This window comes from Dendrobium catenatum, unplaced genomic scaffold (genome assembly GCF_001605985.2).
Source record: "Dendrobium catenatum unplaced genomic scaffold, ASM160598v2 fragScaff_scaffold_72, whole genome shotgun sequence".
Lineage (NCBI taxonomy): Eukaryota > Viridiplantae > Streptophyta > Magnoliopsida > Asparagales > Orchidaceae > Dendrobium > Dendrobium catenatum.
Window position 1 is genome coordinate 897,185 of NW_021318534.1, and position 19,656 is coordinate 916,840.

Consider the following 19,656-nt stretch of genomic DNA (forward strand, 5'->3'; position numbering starts at 1 on the left):
GAAGTAGATCGAAATGGCTGCAATGGCTCCCACAATCACTAAATTGGAATTCAGTTTTTTAACGACAAGAACGGAGATGGCCAGAAAATATGGTAATTTGTCAAGTTATGTAATTCAGGCCGTGAATGGCACGGGTAGCAATCTCGTGTAAGGGAGACAGACCTGGAACCATTCTCGATTAAGATCAAGCAAAATATGGCCCTCAAGATATTCAGTAGAGCTGTCAAAAATGGATTTCGGGTCGGGTTTAGCCGCTAATTAGCTAAATACCTTAATCAGCCCGGTCCAATCTATCTAAACCACGTGGGTCAAATCGGGTGAGTATCGGTTTGATCCAAACCCGACCCGAAACTCCTAAGCCTCCACCGTGAAGTCCTGGCCACTGCAGATAGAATGAAGTTTTAACTTTTTAGCTCGGGAAAAAATGGAAGCTGGAAATGCTGATTATACATAAGCAATCTCGACTTCGTGAACACATTACTATCAAACCACATCAGCGTAGAGCCCTTTAACATCTGAGAATCAATTTTTCCATGCAGATGTGATTCTTCTTTCTCTAAAACATCACACGTAACTATCTTAGATTCATTTATTACACTGCCTTTATCAGCTAAAGAGTTTTTCGGCAAGGATCTATCTCCAAGAGGGTGGGTAATTCTATGAGTTTCTAAGTAGTTACTAATCACAATTTTTGGAGTTAAGTTAAATATTTTAATTTCTAATCGAGTCACCACATACGTTTCCCCCAACAAATTTTCAAGTACTTATTTTCTTTAGATGAAAGTTTAGTGGCAATAGCAGAGTTCGCATGGCCAACACATGAAAACTCATGCTATAGGTTGAGATAAACTTATAAGGATCTTCAACCCGACGGTAAATAAGCCGGTATCGGATAATCAGACTTAAAATGCGGGTAGGAAAAGCTCATTCAAATGGCAGCAAAATAAGAAACGTCAAGAGCTATAAACGAATGTTCTTCTAGACTTTCTTTCATCTGCGCAGGCTGCTTTCTCCGAAGTTCAAAGTCGAATTTCTTTAGTTTTCGCCGGCTCCTGGGCTAAGTTACCGATTTATGAAGGAAGCCATGGATATCGCTAGAAGATTTGATAGAATTCATCCCGAAAGGTTGCATGAAACGCTTTTTTCAATTGTTTTCTTTATGGGTGTGGTGTTTTAGCCAAACCAGAAAGACCTTTTTCTTTTTTCTTACTTTTGTCTATATGAATGAACGCTACCGGAGAACATGGGCTGGAAGTTGAACTCAATTTTAGAGCTGAAGATAGAAAGAAGAAGAGTTTGGATCAAGTTCTTTCCAAATTGGACTTGGTAAAGGCGCTAGACTCAGCCAGTCAGCCGGAAAGAAATGAGCTTTTTGGGCGAAACCCCCAATCAAACAAAAATAGCAACCCAATTTCAAGCTTATACAACTAGTTGAATTCAAGCATCGAAAGAAGTCTTCTTAATTGGTTCAAAACAAAATTGATCAAGAGAAATTTCAAATGAAAGCACAAAGTGAAGAACAAATAAAATTCTTATGGTTGATGATCTTGCACGTATTTCGTGTATCGGTGGGTTTCCCCCGCGAATAAACTTGGGTTACAGAAACACTTCTGACTGTATTAATTGCATTTTTTGACGTAACTATTTTTTCCTTAACTCGGGACAAATTTTGACTATTGGGTCAAAATTGTAACAAGTGTGCCTGAAGCTATCACAGATGAGTCTGAAAATCCAATCCAATATTTAAGGTTAATGATTTGTGATAAAAATCAGTTTAATACAACAATATAAGCTTAAAAGTATAAAAATAAAATTATTTTAATTCATTTTACTTTCAATCAAATTAAAAAAAAAAACTTAATTTTTTTAACAAGCAATTAAACAACACTAAGTATTTCAAATGAAATATTATCAATTAGTAATTTTTTTATTTACATAACAAGATTATATATCTAATGAATTTCATTCAATTTGATCTCATATAAATAACATTTTTATAAGTAATCAACAATGATATTTTTTGATAAAAAGTGGGAGTTAAAGGTTGACAAATTTGATGCATATCTGAATAAATAAATAAATAAAATTTAATACATTTAAATAATTTCTATAAAATATATCACTGCTAAGCATCCAACATCAGCTAGTATAATATTGCTGATCCTAAGCCGAAGATTTCATGCCCCTTTTTAAAACTCTTAAAGACTTATATTAGAATATGACAAATATAATATTACTATAAAATTAAACAACAAATTCTTACATTATATTCATTATAACATAAATTTAATAAATAGAAATGTTATAATCAAATTTAAGTCGATATATTTTTTTTAAATAATGATTTTATTGAACTGATAATTGTGTGTGTGTCTTTTTTTATTTCCCACACGGTACAATTACTAAGAAAGTAATTTCAAGTCTTTGGTGATAAATTAAAATAAAAAAAGAAGAAAAAAATTACCCAAAAAAAGGATAAAATGCACCCCCTCTTCAATATTTATCTTATTAACATAATCATTATAATTGAATAATTTGATAAATTAATTTAATATGTTGTTGATATATTAAGGGTGAAATGCAAATGAGATAATTAAATTATATGATTACATACATACTATAAAGTTTAATGGGAGTTATATGCAGAGGATGAAGTACTGAAGTGCATATGAGATAAATTATCGAAACATGAAGTGCATTTCGGCATAAAACAAAAAAAAAAAGGTTCAAATCAATGATTACAAAATCACAATCAAATTCTAAATTATTCAGTTTAAATTCTATTTACTTCACTTCAATCCAAAAACGCCATTTTTCTGGAACTTCGTAATATCTTCTAAAAAATAATTTCAATTTTTTTTCTTAAGTAACTAGAAAAAAGGTGAAATAGGCTTCAAGTAATTAAATGACATACTACATTTACAATAACATTAATCAAACATGGTAACATAATAACAAAGATAGTTTGTTTCTGTGCATGAATTCAGAAGGATAATGATGTACCATAGGCAATATCAGATAAAATTTGATCTCAAAAAGCTTGAAGGAGAATAACCTCATAAGCTCCATGCAACGATCACAACAAATAAAAAATACTTGATTATAGTAGAGAAAACTTACAAAACTGGAGCATTGGATGTGGACCCAAATCAGCTGCAGTTCAAGCTTCACCAGTCTCTACATTTCTCAAGCCTTAGTACCAAGTCTTGAATTACTTTACCATATTTCCACATAATTGTTCTTTCAACAGCTAGGTAGTTTTGTCAACAGGGTTTTGCAGTCGTACTTACTGCACCTTTTGGGATATTAGATAAATCCATTTTCACAGCTTCCTTAAATGGCTGAAACATAAACACAAAACGTGTCATTCTCATTTACTTCCTGAATCAAGCAAAGGGGAAGGCTAATCAAGCAGTAAGTAATGACATGCAGCAAATGTATTAAAGCAAAATATTATTTGTAGAAATCATTCATTCAAAATCATTGTCATTTACAACATCACGGATGGGGATCAGCATTAGGTAAAACAGTCATTCAGTTTTATTGAAATACCAAAGAGTTAAGTTCATGAGCTTTATTTACGAAATCACTTCTTGAGAGCTGAGAATGAAATATGCACCCAAACTAAGTCATGCGAGTGCAACACGCTTGAAATGAAACTGCACACTAATTGGCCTACTTAATAAACAAATTAAAAATGAGCTTCTTAATGAGCAAAACATGAGCAATTCGTCATCAACAAGCTGTTTTGACAGCCATAAATATATAGAACATAGTATTTATTGGCCAAATTCAGTAGTTCAGGACATCTAAACTGATCTAACAATGGCAAGGATGGAAACAAAGACAGAGATTACCAGAACAATGTAGGAGGTAAAACAGCAGAGTATATTTCTGTCAAATGTAAAACATTCCCGAGTGTCCTATAACATACTACTGTAGCAATACTAAATCAAACTGCACAAGCAAAAGTAAGAGAAATGTACTATTGTAACTATAAAGAGAATAAAGTTGTAATAGAGTTGTGGAGTGGCAAGCACAAGGTGTGGTGCCCCTGGGGTGTAGCATACGATGTTCCACATCAGCTCTCCCCCACCCCAAAGAGTTCGCCCCTGTCGAAGTGGTGATAGTGGTTGAATCATCTAGAGGATGATAACTGTATATATCTTTATCATTGAAAGTTGATGAAGTCTGGATGTCGGCGGGGAGGTTAATAACATACGCGTTATCATTAATTTTATGTTTGACAGAGAACGGGCCAAGTTTTTGTGGGCTCAATTTTGAGTGAGTGCCAGTTGTGAACCTCTCCTTGCGTAGCGAACCATGATGAGGTCTCCAAGTTCAAATACTTTGGATCTGCGGTGACTATCAACTTGTTGTTAGCAGTTTGTAGCTTGGTTTGAATCTCTTTAAACATAGTTGCAAAGCCATCCACGAATTTGGTTACCGATGTGTTGTAACATTTGGGCATAACTGCAAGATCGAGTAAATGGTTAGGCATTGTAGTATAAACTATACTAAATGGACATTGACCCGTCAATCTGTTGGGCATCGAATTGAATGCAAATTTGGTCTAACTAAGTACTTCTTCCCACTACTTTGGATGATATTGAACAAGGAAGTGAAGCATGCTCCCAAGAGTTAGGGCTGCAAATATGTCGAGCGTTTGATGAGCTGCTCGTGGCTCGGCTCGATAATAGCTCGTTCATGTTCGTTTGATAAGATAAACAAATGAGTTTGAACACTCTTGATAAATATTTGATAGCTAAATGAACGAGCTTAAACAGCTTGTCATTCGGTTCATTTATTTTCACGAACAATATCTTTTAAGCTCGTGAATAAGCTCGATTAGAGCTCAATTAGTTTTAAAAATAAATACTATTTAGTCTACTAATTTAATAATTTATTTTTACTAATTTAATATTTTTAACTTTAACCATTTATTAGACATATTTTAATTTTTTATTAATCTAACTAATTAGAAATATTTTATTAAATTTTTATTAAAAAATTTCTCTCCATTAAATATCTTATTCTCCCGCCTCAATTCCCGCTCAGAAAAATATACATATATATTATTTTTTAAACTCCCAACCCAACCCGCCCGCCTTCTCTCTTATATATTAAATACTCGATTATTAAATAAACAAGCTTGAACACTAATGCGTTCGGCTCATTTATGTTTGCGAACAACATCATTTGAAGTTCGTGAACAAGCTCGACATTAAGCTCGATAAGAAGCTCGATAAAAGCTCAATTCGTGTTCGATTTTGAACTCGTGAATAAGCTCGATAAAAATAATTAATATTTGACTATATAATTAATAAATATAAATAATCATTGCCTTTGTTACATGAACAATTGCTTTTATTATAAATATGTTTGTTCATAGATACATTCATGAATGTGTTTGTTTGATAGTTACAAAAAATTTGTTAAATATGTTCGCAAACAAGCTCGATAAACACTAAATGAACAAACATGAATTGAACATGAATCGAATATGAACCGAACATGAACACTCATTAATTTAAATGAACCAAACATGAACACAAACAATAAAGCTCGAACAAACATGAACCAAACTTGAACAAGCTAATATTAAATGAACACAAACATGAACACTCACGTACTCAGCTTGGCTCGGTTTGTTTGCAGCCCTAAGAACATGTGTCCATGAAGCTCGACGAGCTTCGAGCCGAGCCTGAGCACGATTTTAACAAATGAGTCTGAACTCGAACAGGCTGAAGCTCGGCTCTGCTTGGTTCGTTTGCAGTCCTACCAAGAGTGTTTTTCACGACTTCCATTATCCCATCCGATTGAGGGTAATAGGCAGAGCTTAGTTTTAAATCAGTTTTCAAACGTTTTCATAGTTATCTTCAAAAGTGGTTGATGAATTTAATGTCACGGTCAGATGTGAGGCTGCGAGGTAAGCCATGTAAGCGTATAATTTCCTTGAAAAAGAGGCGAGCTACATTCATTGCATCAAAGGTCTTTTGCAAGTGATGAAGTGCATCATTTTAAAGAACATGTCCACCACAACCATAATAAAATCAGCGTCGTGTTTGGTTCGTGGTAATCTCATAACAAAATCTAGGCTGAGATCCTCCCATATTAAGTTTGGCACTGGTAAGGACATATACAAACCAATGTTTTGAGACCCTCTATACATTTGACATATTGAACAACGTTCCACTAGTCGTGACACATCCCGCCACATATGACGCCTGAAAAATCAGTTTGCAATTGTTGGAAGGATTTATCTACGCTGACATGAGCTGCAAGCCCTCCACTATGAACTTCTTAATGAGCTGCTGACGCCACGAGGGTGCTGGAATACAGAGACAATTGCCCTTGAAATGAAATCTATGGCATACTGTGAAATCTCTGATTGGATGCTCCACACAGCAATCCTTCCATGGTTTAGCAAAATCTTCATTTGTGCTGTAAAGTTCGATCATTTCCTACGCCTGTGATTTCGGTTTGTAATAGGGTGAGTAGGGACGATCTCCTACTGAGTGCAACATCACTTGGTTTTGCTTTCCTGCTTTGTGGTGAATGACAAAGCTAAACTTCTGTAAGAATATAACCCACCTGGCATGCATCCGATTTATGTTCTTCTGACTATTTATGTATTGGAGCACTTGGTTGTCGCTTGCCGCTTCAGAGAACAAAATTTTGATGGAGGTAGTGCTCCCATTGTTTTAGCGCTCGCACTATAGCATACAACTCCTGCTCGAAAATGGAGCAGTTTTGTCTTGTCAGGCTAAGTTTTTCATTGAAGAACTCAACTAGTTTAAGCTCCTATGCCCTTTAGCGAGGAGTCTGTTTCCACTATGAAGGGCTTCTCAAAGTTCGGAAGGACCAACACTGGAGCTGAGCTTAGAGCAGTTTTGATGGATTCAAAATTGTTTTTTTTTAGTTGCAATCCAGCTGAACAAAGCAAGCTTTAAGCAATCTGTAATGAGGGCCATAATAATGTTAAATCCCTTAATAAATCTTCTGTAGAAATTGGCAAAGCCATGAAAGCTTTGGACCTCTGTCAAAAACATAGTGTCGGCCAATTTGTAATGATTGAGATCTTGCGTGGATCCATTTCTACCCCATTCTTGGAAAGAATAAAACCAAGGAAGTGCACTCTGAGTGGCAGCAAACTCACACTTCGTTAAGTTGAGATATAACTTGTTTTAACGAAGGCTCTCAAAGATGGAAGTCAGGTGGGATAGATGATCGTTAAAAGAGTGGCTATATACAAGGATATCATCGAAATACACCACACAAAACCTTCCCAAAAAGGGTTTCAACACCTCGTTCATCAACCGCATGAATGTTGAAGATGCATTACAAAACCCAATGGGCATGACCTTCCACTCATATAGGCCTTCTCGTGTTTTGAAAGTCATTTTCCACTCATCCCCTGGTCGTATACAGATTTGATGGTAACCACAACTTAAGTCCAATTTTGAGAAAACAGAAACTCCACTAAATTTGTCCAACAAGTCACTAACCCGTGGAATGGAGAATTTATATTTCACAGTTATTTTGCTAATTGTCCGGCTATCAATGCATATTCTCCATTGTCGATCCTTCTTGGGGACTATAAGAGTGGGCACTACACACAGACTCAGGCTGGAGTGGATCAATTATTTTTGCAGTAATTCCTCAATCGTTTCCTACATAATGGAGTGTTCTTTGGGACTCATTCGATAGTGAGGTAGGTTAGGTAATGTGGCTCCTTGCACAAACTCAATTTGGTGTTGCGACGTTCTAAGCGATGGCAGCTGGGAGGGTAAGTTTTGAGGCCATATATCAGCAAATGCAACAATTAATTGTTGAACTTCCTCGGGTATAGTTGTGGTTTGAGTTGTTTCAGGAGTATCAAAGACTACAACAACTAACAGGGAAGTGTGGTGTGGTGCTAAGCATAGCAATGATCGACCTGAGACGATGTATATAGTCGAAAACACCCCTTTAGTCGTAGGCTCCACTGAGTGAGAGAGCAAACGCAACTGTTTACCCTTCCATTCAAAGGAATAAGAATTGGCGTGACCATCATGAATGGCTCTAGTATTGAACTACCACGATCGACCGAGAATTAAGTGGCATACGTTCATGTCCATAACATCACATATAACTTCGCATAAGTAATGCTTGCCGATTTAAAACGTGACACAACAAATGTTAGTTACCACAACTTGTATGTCCTTTACCCAACTGTACTTGTATAGATGGGGATTCTTAGTGGTTTTGAGTTGCAGGGCTTGAACAGTAGCCCAGGATATAATATTTTATATTGATCCACTATCAATTAACAAATCACAAACCTTTCCTAGAATAGTGCACCAAATTTGAAATAGGGAGCTCCGTTGCGAGGTAGCAGGTTGATGAGTAGCCAACAGAAGCTTCTCTATTATGCAAGCCAAAGATTCTCCAACATTAGCATGTAACTCTTCCACCAGCTCACATTGATCACCAGTATTGGCTTCTTGTTCTTTGTCAAGGTCACCTTCTATTAGTTGAAGTTGTTGTCGTCGTGGGCATTCGTTGGATTTACGCCCCGGTTGAAAACACCTGAAACATTTCAAGGTGGTCGGCTTACTATATGGGATATCTCTCATTGGAGCTCGACCTTTTAGTTCAGCTTGGGGAGGAGGTTGCGATACAAGTTGAGATTTTTAACAATGGGGGAATTGTGTACCTCATTAATGGCTTCATGCACTTGTCGACGGGATTAAGAGCTGCGAGAGTGATGGAGGAGTTGTGTTTCAGCTTTCAAGGCGAAATTAATGGCTTAAGATAATGTTCATGTTGAATTAAGCTCTGATTTGTCTTGTATCGATTCCTTCAGCCCACCAATGTATCTCGCCACCAACTGATTTTCAAATTCATTCAAGTTTTTTCTAGCACTCAACTTGTAGAATTCCTCCATGTACTGACTTACATTCTATTGTCCTTAGGCAATACTACTTTAAATATAGCATTTGTTCAAAATCAGTGGGTAAGAAATAACCCCTAAGCAACAGTTTCATTATATACAAATTTTGTCATTTGTCCTTTACCTTCCCATCATTGGGACTATAAGAGTTGTTGCCACCAAGCTCCCGCTCCCCCTTTCAATTGGCAGGCAACATACTTCACCTGTTTTTAAGAGTTGATTTCCATATATTCAAGAAACATCTCGACCACACGTTCCCAGTCCAAATAATTCTTTATATACAGCTGAAAGGAAACATCTAGCTTGACTCTAAATTCACCTTGATCTTGGTTGCGCCTCTCCCGCCTGCAAGGAGCTTCATAACAGCGAAGTGGTTCATCGTTTGTAGAATCAGCAAAATCTTGCCGCTGGGAAACTTCAATATTCCCTTCAAAATCGGAGGTCTCAATTGGAGGTACTGGAGGTCATCCTAGCACACGCACTGTAACCTGGGGCAGACGATCTACAGGTGTGGTTGTCGGCGAAGGAATGTGAGCAGCATAGTTCATATCAATCACTAACTTAATTGTTGCCATGTCATTTTGAACATCGATAGAGAAGCGAAAGAACTCAGTTGTTAACTCAACAAGTTGCCGAGGATGCTAGCATGAGCAGCCCAAAAGCATCCAGGCTTCAATCATCGTCAAGAGCCCTTCATGAACTTCCTTCAACCATTGTCCCGGACACATTTTAGCTCTGATACCAAGACTGATGTAACAATGGAAAGGACATAAACGAAGACAAGAGTAACACAACAAAACTACATAGTATATTTTTGTCAAATGTAAAAAGTTCCTAAGTGTCCTATAGCCTTTAATACTACTATATAAATACTATATTAAGCTTCAAAAGCAAAAGCAAGAGAAATGTACTATTGTAACTATAAAGAGATTAAAGTTGTAATAGAGAAGTGGAGTAGCAAGCACAAGGTGTGGTGTCCCTGGGGTGTAGCATACGGTGTTCCACATCAGCTAAACAAGAAAGGCAATAATAGGAGTCATTTTTTGGCTGGAAGTCATACGCATAAATGATTTAAGACAAAAAAATTATTACATGCTAGAATATTCATGGTAGTGAAATGATAAGTTTAACATCTTAGCTTGATATGAAGATTCAATGCTTACAAAGATAAAATAATGCTTCAAGAGATCAAAATTTTTACTTGGAAATAAAAAAAAAATACAGGATCTGGCCCAAATGAAATGAATTCACTATTGTATATTATCGATTACAAATGATGACATTCTCCTAAACATTAATTTATGAAAGAGTTAACATAAAGAATTATGCATAAACCCTTGGGGATGGATTCCATGATGTAAGTTGGAAGGGCCTTGAGGTATTAAAGTTATCTTCAACTGAGTGTTTATGGCCTACTTGATTGTTCCCCTTTGAAGAGAGAAGAACAAAGACCAAGAAAACCAGTATAAATATAGGTTTCGACATTGAAAATTGGAGGTGATGTTGACAACATGCATTGACGTTATGAGTGATAACATATGACAAGGTCGGCAGATGTCAAACACTAATGTCAATGAAATGCATCAATTGTATAAGCGATGTCGTGTGTCAATGACATGCATTGATGTTACGACAAAGCAAGAGGAAGTTAGTGATATTGTCAAGTAACAATAGTTAAGTGAAGGCGGTTGAGAGACTGTAATTGGACGATAGTGGGACGAAGACTGTAGTCAAGTGATGATGATTGGGAAGCTGTAGTCGGAATATAGTGTTTGAAAGACTGTAATCGAAAGGTAATAGCTGGACATTGACGGTCAAGCGTTGACAGACAAGCCACAAAAGTCAAACGATTGTTTAGAGCCCTCCAACTCCAAGACCAAGTTTAGCTCCAAGTCCCCTTCATATAGCAAGTGAGGATCTATTTATAGTATTTTGAGAGTGGCATTTTCATAAATCTATCTAGAATTCCTAAACACTCTATCATACATCTCATATTAAATCATTTGACCGTAAACCATTCATTATTCATTTAAGTATTTTAACGACCTCATAACCAAGCGATCTTGGCTCATTAAATTCCTCTCGTTGAGATGCTTATTTTTACTATAAGCATGTCAAAAGATCATTTGGTTATTCAATTAATACTTTAAGGTTTTTAATTATGCGTAGTAGGAAGACAGTGATCTGAGGACCGTAGTCGAGTAATGGTGGTCAAAGAACTATAGTTGATCGAAGGTGATCTAAGGATTGTAGTTGGTGAGCTATTAAGGTCGGAGAATTGTAGATGGCGTGTGATGAAGGTCGGAAGGACCATAGTTAGGCTAATGCAGTCCAAGAACCGTAGTCTGACAATAATGGTTGGAGGACCTTAATTAAGGCCGTATAGTGGGGCGATAGTGATCCGAGGACCATAGTCAGACGATGGTAGTTCGAGGACTATAGCTGGCAGGCGGCGGAGGTCGAAAGATCGTAACTCAGTGGGCAACTGAGGTTTGAATGGTCGTAATTGGGGGACGGTGGTCAGAGGATAGTTGTCAACGATGGTAATCTGAGGACAGTAGTCGGCGACGATGGTCCAAGGACTGTAGTTCTGTGACAATCTAGCAGTGGCACAATAGTGGTGCCCAGATGGTGCTCTAGAATCTTCAATGCTCAGAGCTCTCTTGAAACTCATCCAAAGTTCAAGCTCCAAGCTCCTTTCATCACCTCATATAAGGAGTGAGAACCTATTTATAGATTTTTAAGAATGGCATGCCCGTAAATATAAAGAAAATCTAGAACTCCATCAAACAGCATGTATTGATTCCCTCAGTTATAAAGCATATCTTCAACGTTTAAGTATCTTACTGATGTTAGAATCAAGCGAATTTGGGTTTGTTGGATTCTTTTGGTCGTGATGCTTAATTTGACTATAAGCATGCCAAATTTAGAGATTGTTTGGTCATCTAATTAATGTTTTGAAGATTCATGCCCTTGATTTGGGCTCATCTGAGCTTGGATTGGATCATTATTGATGTCGTTGTGTTCATCTCATCGGGATGTTTAGTTCAGCTTAAGTTCGATGAAATAGGAGTTCTGATGATTCTTAATTTAATTTTGAAAGTTTTCAATTGAAATATGCCACGAAATTCATGCCCAAGTTTCTCATGCTCGAGTCAACTCCTACTTGCAGTCAATCAACCCCTTAAGTTTCTTCATACTTCTAGCATTGCATGTTTCTAAAACTGGTGGATCCATTTTAAGATTATAGGAAAAAGAGTTTTGCCACTTTCCTCAAACAAATAAAAATCTCCTACACAATATTGCTGAATTTTTTTTATGATCGCCTCTTAAAAATAAGCAAAGACGCACTACAAACAAAATAAAAAGTTGCAGTAATCCATTATGAAAAACTGATATTAAAGATCATGTCCACTGCTACCTTCCCATTTAGGCAACTTCATGGGTAAGCTTTCAAGGGATTATACGTGATGAACTGATGATATTTTTTGTAAATAGCTCTCATGGGGTATTTCTAATGATAATCATCTCCACTACTATCATACCATTAAGACTACCTTATGTGTGTGCCTTCTAGATTCTTTTTTATAAGATACAATAAATTATTCAAGTAAAAACCTACCTAGCAAGATCAACGAAATTGTGGATAAATTCAGCCAAAAGGGAGTAGAATAAAGTACACGCTTGACCCCTAAGAGTGGTAGGAAAGACCTGACAAAGGATCACAAAAGAAACTTGTCGAATATGCATGATGGCCCTATAATAATCTATCCATTACATGCATTGATAGCAAGCAACTTGAATCCCACTATAATGGGATGTTGGAGAATAGTATTGATTAGAGGACAAGATTCTTGAAAGTTGCACTGATGAGTAAGCTCATTCCTTTCTCCTAAAGAAAATTTCTCGTGATTAAGACGACAAAGTTCATCTCTTATGATATTATGAAAGGCGTTAATATGGCTATGTTGATTAAGTCCACAAGGGTTGTTGGAAGATTATGGGAGGGCCGACTAACAAAGGAAATATAGGTTCAATTGGCGATGTCCAATAGACCTTAGTGATATTGTATGGGATAAGGAGCTACAACATGACAATGAGGAAACACTGCATGGGTGGCATTAACTTCATTAGCCCCGGGCTGTTATTGATTTTATGTGAGAGAAGTATAGAACTCTATCATATTTTGATGATACTCTTTATCATTTAACATTCTCTAAGAGTTGAAGGATTTAAGCTTAAAGCTTCTCCATCCTATGCAAGTAAGACATAGGTGGAATTCACCATCCTTTTTTTAGGGGTTGATTCTCAAACATTGAAAAAATATCGTAGTATGCTGTGAATATTTCTCATATACGACACCAAATAGTTGCATGCTAGATGGTAGCTAGATGTTGGTACTCAAGCAATGGCGGAAAGGTCACAACAGTCAAATGATTTCTTGGGGAAGTCATCGATGATGATTTTAAGCAAAGCTCTCTCCAACTCTAAATCCAAATTTAGATGCATGCTCAAAGTTCCAAGTCCCCTTCATGTAGACATTGTCGAGAGTCGGAGTATATTTAGAGTATTTGGGAAGTGAAATATTGTTAAATAAAACTAAAATTTCAAAACACTTCATCAGAGGACTCATATCAAACAATTTGATCATACATCATTTATTCAGCATTTTAGTGTCTTAAAAACCTCAAAATCGATTGATTTTGGGCTTATTAAACTCCTCTCGATGAGATGCTCATTTTAACTATAAGTATGCCTAGGGCTGTGATAGGAAATACTTGAACCAAACATGAACACAAACAATAAAGCTCGAACAAACATGAACCAAACTTGAACAAGCTGATATTAAATGAACACAAACATAAACACTCACATACTCGGCTCGGCTCGGTTCATTTGCAGCCCTAAGTATGCCAAATTCAGAGATCATTTGGCCCCTCAGTTAATGTTTCAAAGTTTTCAATTATGCATAGAGGGCTTGATTTGGGCTCATTTGGACTTGAAGCGGATCACTTATTGTTGTTGAGTTCCTCTCATCAAGATGTTCAATTCGATTATAATTTTGTTGAAACTAGAGTTTGGATGGCTTTGAATTTGATTTCAAAAATTAACAATATATATATTGAATCGAGATCACTGTTTAAAATTGTGAAATATAAGGCTCGCCTTGAGACCCGCCTCAGCGCAATTCTAGTGAAAAATGCCTTGAGGCTTATGCCTCTAGCTTTTATATAAGGCTTGCGCCTCAGCTTGGTTAAGGCCCGCCTTGAAGCACGCCACGTCTTGCTATCGTGAGGCTTACGCCTCGCTCTATTTATATAATTTTTTTTATTAAAACTTACATAAATCAAGCAATTTATTATGCAACAACTCAGATAAAGATCACCTCAGTGATGACAGTGCGGATAACTCCTAAGTTGTTGCCAACTATTTCATCTTTCATTAAGAATTAAATGTAATTGAGTAAAGAATTAAGAAAAAAAAAAGAAAATTTGGAGTTGAATTTGATGTTATATGACACTTTTATACAATTTCTATATTTAATATTATTTTCCTTTTATAATATTTGGATTTTTATTCTATTTCACGCAATTTATCACTTGCCACTTTAGATCTTGTGCAATTTTTTGTTTTATATGTATGTCAATTTGTTAATTCATAATTCAATAGGAAGTTAATATGTCATTATTTAATATATTATTTAGGTATTATATAAAAAAATACTTTTGACATTTATTATCACTTTACGCAATTTTTTGATTTTGAGGCTTACGCCTCAAAATGCCTTGAGGCTTGCGCCTCGCCTCATGAAAAAAAAATGCCTCAATACCTAATTGCACAATTTTAAACATTGATCGAGATTCATCCCTGATTGGCCAAATTTTCAATGATGTATCAAAAATTGTGTTTGAATATATGAAATTAATTTCAGTCAAGAAAACAAAACAAGTTGGGTAATAACAGGTCCAATGTAATCTGACATGATCATAAAGAATGCTATCCATATCAAAGTTTTCCTATCAAATTCAGAAAGTAGACTTAACAAACTTCATATTTAACAAACTTCATATCCTTTGAAACCACTCACTAACTTGAGTGTTAGAGAGTCTTTCTGAAGAAACATTTCTCAAGGCAAACTACTGCCTTCGTTGTGCGTGTGCAAGGAAGAAAACATTGTGAATGACATGCCCTAAGGACTTCAATTGACTTTAGATCATTTATGGCATATAACAACCATAACCAAATAAAAACACATACATTTAGTTAAAAACACCCCTCATCTTACTATTAGTTGTGTCCTCATTTATATCATTCTTTTGTAACAAAAATAGTCAAACCGACCTAATCAACCCAAAATGAACTAAATGTATTAAAAGCGGAAGAAAACTACTGGTTTTACATAAGTTGAACCAAATTGAATGATTTAGTTTTATTCAATGTATTAATAAAAATTTTTGATCAAAAGTCAAATATTTTTTAAGATGTTTATATACATATTATTTTTACAACTTAACTGCTTCTTATCCCCTTAATTATAATATACCATCATATACAAGACAAAATGATAATCACTATGTTTAACTATAATCTCACTCCTCAAGTCTTCTCTAAACCTCTCGTATCTTAATTTCCCTCTCACGGAACTCTCAATCATTGATGAGAGCCAAGAGATTTTATGAAAGCAATTTATTTTAATTGATAAGCTTGAAGCTAAATCATATTCTTGATGCCAATTGTTCATCTAAATGATTTTTGTGTGCACAATCCTAGATTACACATGCATGCATATTTTTAGTACACCAAACACAATATTGTTGGAATTGAAGCTCAAGATCAAAATTGATTAAAACCAACCAAATGGCTTTCTTCTTAAAATATGATGGTTTGGTCAACCTTTAAGATAAACGATTGTAATGGTTTGTTTCTAGAAACCCAAAAAACCAAACGAAACCCACCCAGGCTCACTGCTTAGGCTTGAATAACAAAAAGACACTTTGTGATTTAGGACAATAGATAGATTATTTGAAAATTACTTAACTATTATTCAATTCGATCAACTCCTATGTTCCACTATAGCTTACCATGAGCTCAACTAAAATGTCAATCAGCACGTCCTATTCATGTCGACCCAGACCATATGTAGTGTATGCTGGCCACAGCTTCCAACCAAAGACCAGTTGATATTGCCCTCTTAAAACAATCAACATTTATTCAGGGAATTCTTTGACCCTAAAACTGAATAGTTTCGTTATATCTGAAAATCACTTCCAGATGAAGCAATCATAAACTGAAAAGCAACTTCAAATCGGACTAATTTTCCCTAACAAATCAGGACATGTGAATTTCAGCAGTAAATCAAATGAATTCCAATATACTGAGCTATAGTAAATGAACAAAAGAAGAAATCACCTGCATGAAACAAGCAAGCCACCCAAACCATTTATGTTTGCCAGTGAGTAAATGCCTCCATGGAATTTCATCACCAAATCACACCATCAACAAAATAGGACCCGCCATTCACCACACTACTGTCCACCATTTAAATTATCAACAACCAGAATCCATTGATATCTCTGTCTGTACCTCTCCAAATCAATACCCCACACACCAATTATGGCTGTTCCTACCCACCCCGTATACCAATCGACCTGTCTGCTACCCCAAAACGAATATCAAACAAATTTCGTGGATCCATCGGTCCGACTTCTTTACCAATCTTTTATCCCTTTCACGTACACTCATCAAAAGGCCTCACTTATTGATCGTTATTCCGCAATAAATTACCCACGAAAACATCTTTCAACCAAACAAAATGGAGTCAATGCATGAAGTTCTGGCGACCCGAGAAGAGGTTGATGTAGAGCTCGCTACCGCGAGTGTCATAGAAGGCTAGGTTAAACCCTCCAATGATCGGAACCGTACGAAGCCCGGTTCCTCCAGCGTTGGTCGAACTCTGCTTTGAATCGCTCTCTTGGTATCCTTCTATTCTTCTCTTGTAATCTGTCGTTCTCTCCGTGGCCAATGGCAACACCTGGCTGGGCAACGGCTGATGAAGGAGAAATTATTGTGTACTCAGTCCGAACACAGTGATAGGTTCCGATGCTGCCTATTTACTGTTTAAGCGTATTTTTTATGTATTTAATTTTTTCTACGTATTTTTTGCGTATTTATTATGTATTTAGTAAGTATTTAGTGAGTATTATTTATTTGTTATTTTTTGGCACAAAAAAATTTTGTATAAAAAAATACGCAACAAATAAACAGTAAATACGCAGCATCCCAACGCGTTCGGATTACGTACACAATAATTTCTCCTTAAGAGGAGGATTCGACTTTTAAAATAGGACTTTCAACACAAAAAAAATTTTATTAGTGGGAGATGGACAAAGATGCTTAGAATTGATAAAATTAGGGTAATAAGTTTTTTTGAGAGGGGGCAAAATATCCAAAATATTTCAAAATATACTCTCTAAAATTTAAAAAAAAAATGAGGGTGGGCATTTGCCCCCCTTCAATGCCATGGGGATCCGCCCATGTTTGAGATAGAAATATAAATTAACATGAATTTGGTGAGACTTACCTCATTATTTTATTCAAGTCTAATTCTTTCAAAGCTAGAATATTTATATAATATAAGAGATAAGAGTTCATTATTAACAACTTCTATGTAATTAGCAACTCTTAATAACTTAATATAATAGCTAATCATTTAATATTCTTATTATCCTATTAGATAAGCATTAGCCTTGGTGGCGACGGTGGATGTCAGTGTTAATGTCAATAAAATATGTAAATTTTGTTGGTGAATACAAGCATTGATGTTGTTGATGATGATGGATGTCAGCCTTAACAATGATGTTGTGCATCAGCATTAGTGTTGATGATGGGCATTGGGATTGATGTCAGTAGTGGATGCCATCCTTATTGATGGCGACAAATATCAAGGGTTTTAATCAAATTAAATATTAGTATTATTGGAGGTGATGATGAGTGATGGCATTGGTATTGACATTCATTAGCCTTGCTAGTGAAAGAGGTGTTTGTCTTGTTGGTGATAGTAGACATCAGCCTTATTAGCTACAAATAGCATTGCCCTTATTGATGCAAGTGGACATCCAGTGCCTGTAGGTATAGCTCCAAGTTTTCTCCTATAAAATTCTTTTGACAACTTCCTCTCATCCTCCTTGCCCCCTCTCTAAGTAGATATATGACGTATTTACTATTTATATATTCTTAAAAGCAAAATTTTGATTATTTCGGTCATAAATCTTGGATCAAAAGTTCGGAATTTATCTCGCATGATCATACAATATCTTTTAGACATATTAGTGATTCAGTGATATCAAAATTATGTGATCCCTTATAAGAAAAAAATAACATCTTGACATATGTTTGGCAATATACTCGTGTGGAAAAATAGCTACATTATTGCATATGAAATATCTACCATGCAAAGCCAGCACCAAAGGAATTTTTTAGTAAGTTAACCTAAATATACCTTATCTAACCGACTAAGTTTGTGCCCATCACACTACCTAATATGTTGGAAAGTCAAATTATGTGGTCAACTTATATGATTATAACAAAGCTACCGAGCTAGTTTATCTTAGAGATCCAATTAAATTAAGACATGCCATATTAATCTTATTGGATTTCAAAGCTTAAATTTAAAAATATGTTTTATAATGTTGAAAATGGTGGCCTTATATTTTTAGGAAATTTAAAATATTTTTGAAAGTGTTGGCCTTATATTTGACCTAAGCAATGAATTTAATTTTAAAATTGGATTAAAGTGGCATGCTCTATATTATTTGTATCCCATAATAATTATATAAGATATGGGCATGATAAGAAACTTATTATTATTAAATAAATCATCATCTAATAATGATGGTCAATCTATTATAATTATAGGTTAATCTTAGAACTTGTGTTAAACTTATTCAATCAATAAAGTGCTAACTCATTTGCATGCAAATACAATGGATGATTGAAACTATCAATCATCCATCTTAAGGATTTAAATATTTGAATGTGATTCAAAGTTTTGAATGACCAAGAATTCTAAGTTCTAATTACATGATTTGGGCTTTAATACTAAGATTGCAAGGTCAAAAATATTCCGATTAGAGTGTCCTACTAAAAGTTGAATTAGATGATGAACAAAGATTACTTTAATAAATGATATGTAAAAATAAACGGAAAATAATTTGTCTGAAGAACAATAATATATTTAGAAGATTAATGACCATATTAGATAAAAGGAATAGCTAAAAGATCATGACAAAGTTAAGAAATAGTGTAATCAAAAGAGCATAATAATATTAAGAAGTTCATTCAAAACAACATTATTGTTCAAAGTTGAATCTTACCAAAAGGATGTGATTAGAGAAGAAATAATATTGCCAAAAAGAGTGTGACTATTCTAGGAGGAACCTAGCATAAAATACATAGTTAGGGAAGGAATAATATAACCAAAATAGTATGTCTACATTAGGGTTTGGGATCTCAATAATAATAATAAAAGACCAAAAAGAAAGATTTAGTTCAAGAGCATGCTTAAATTAAAGACAAACATAAATCGGTAACTAAGTGAAGATGTAATTAAGCGTGACATTAATGTATGAGGATAGTGTATGGTGATATTTATATATAGATCAAAATTATCATTAGATATAGCTAAAGAAGGTATTATGACAATTAATGTCACGTGGACATAA

The 19,656-nt window shown here is 35.2% G+C and overlaps 1 long non-coding RNA gene across 1 annotated transcript; it reads right to left on the reverse strand.

Annotated features, from left to right (window-relative positions):
• Positions 1–307: 307 nt before the first annotated feature.
• On the reverse strand, positions 308–16,985 carry LOC114579858. The gene is made up of 3 exons (XR_003701085.1): positions 16,346–16,985; positions 3,121–3,341; positions 308–382 (listed from the first exon to the last, which is right to left on the reverse strand). It is a non-coding gene; the product is annotated as an uncharacterized LOC114579858 (long non-coding RNA).
• Between the last annotated feature and the right edge of the window lie 2,671 nt (positions 16,986–19,656).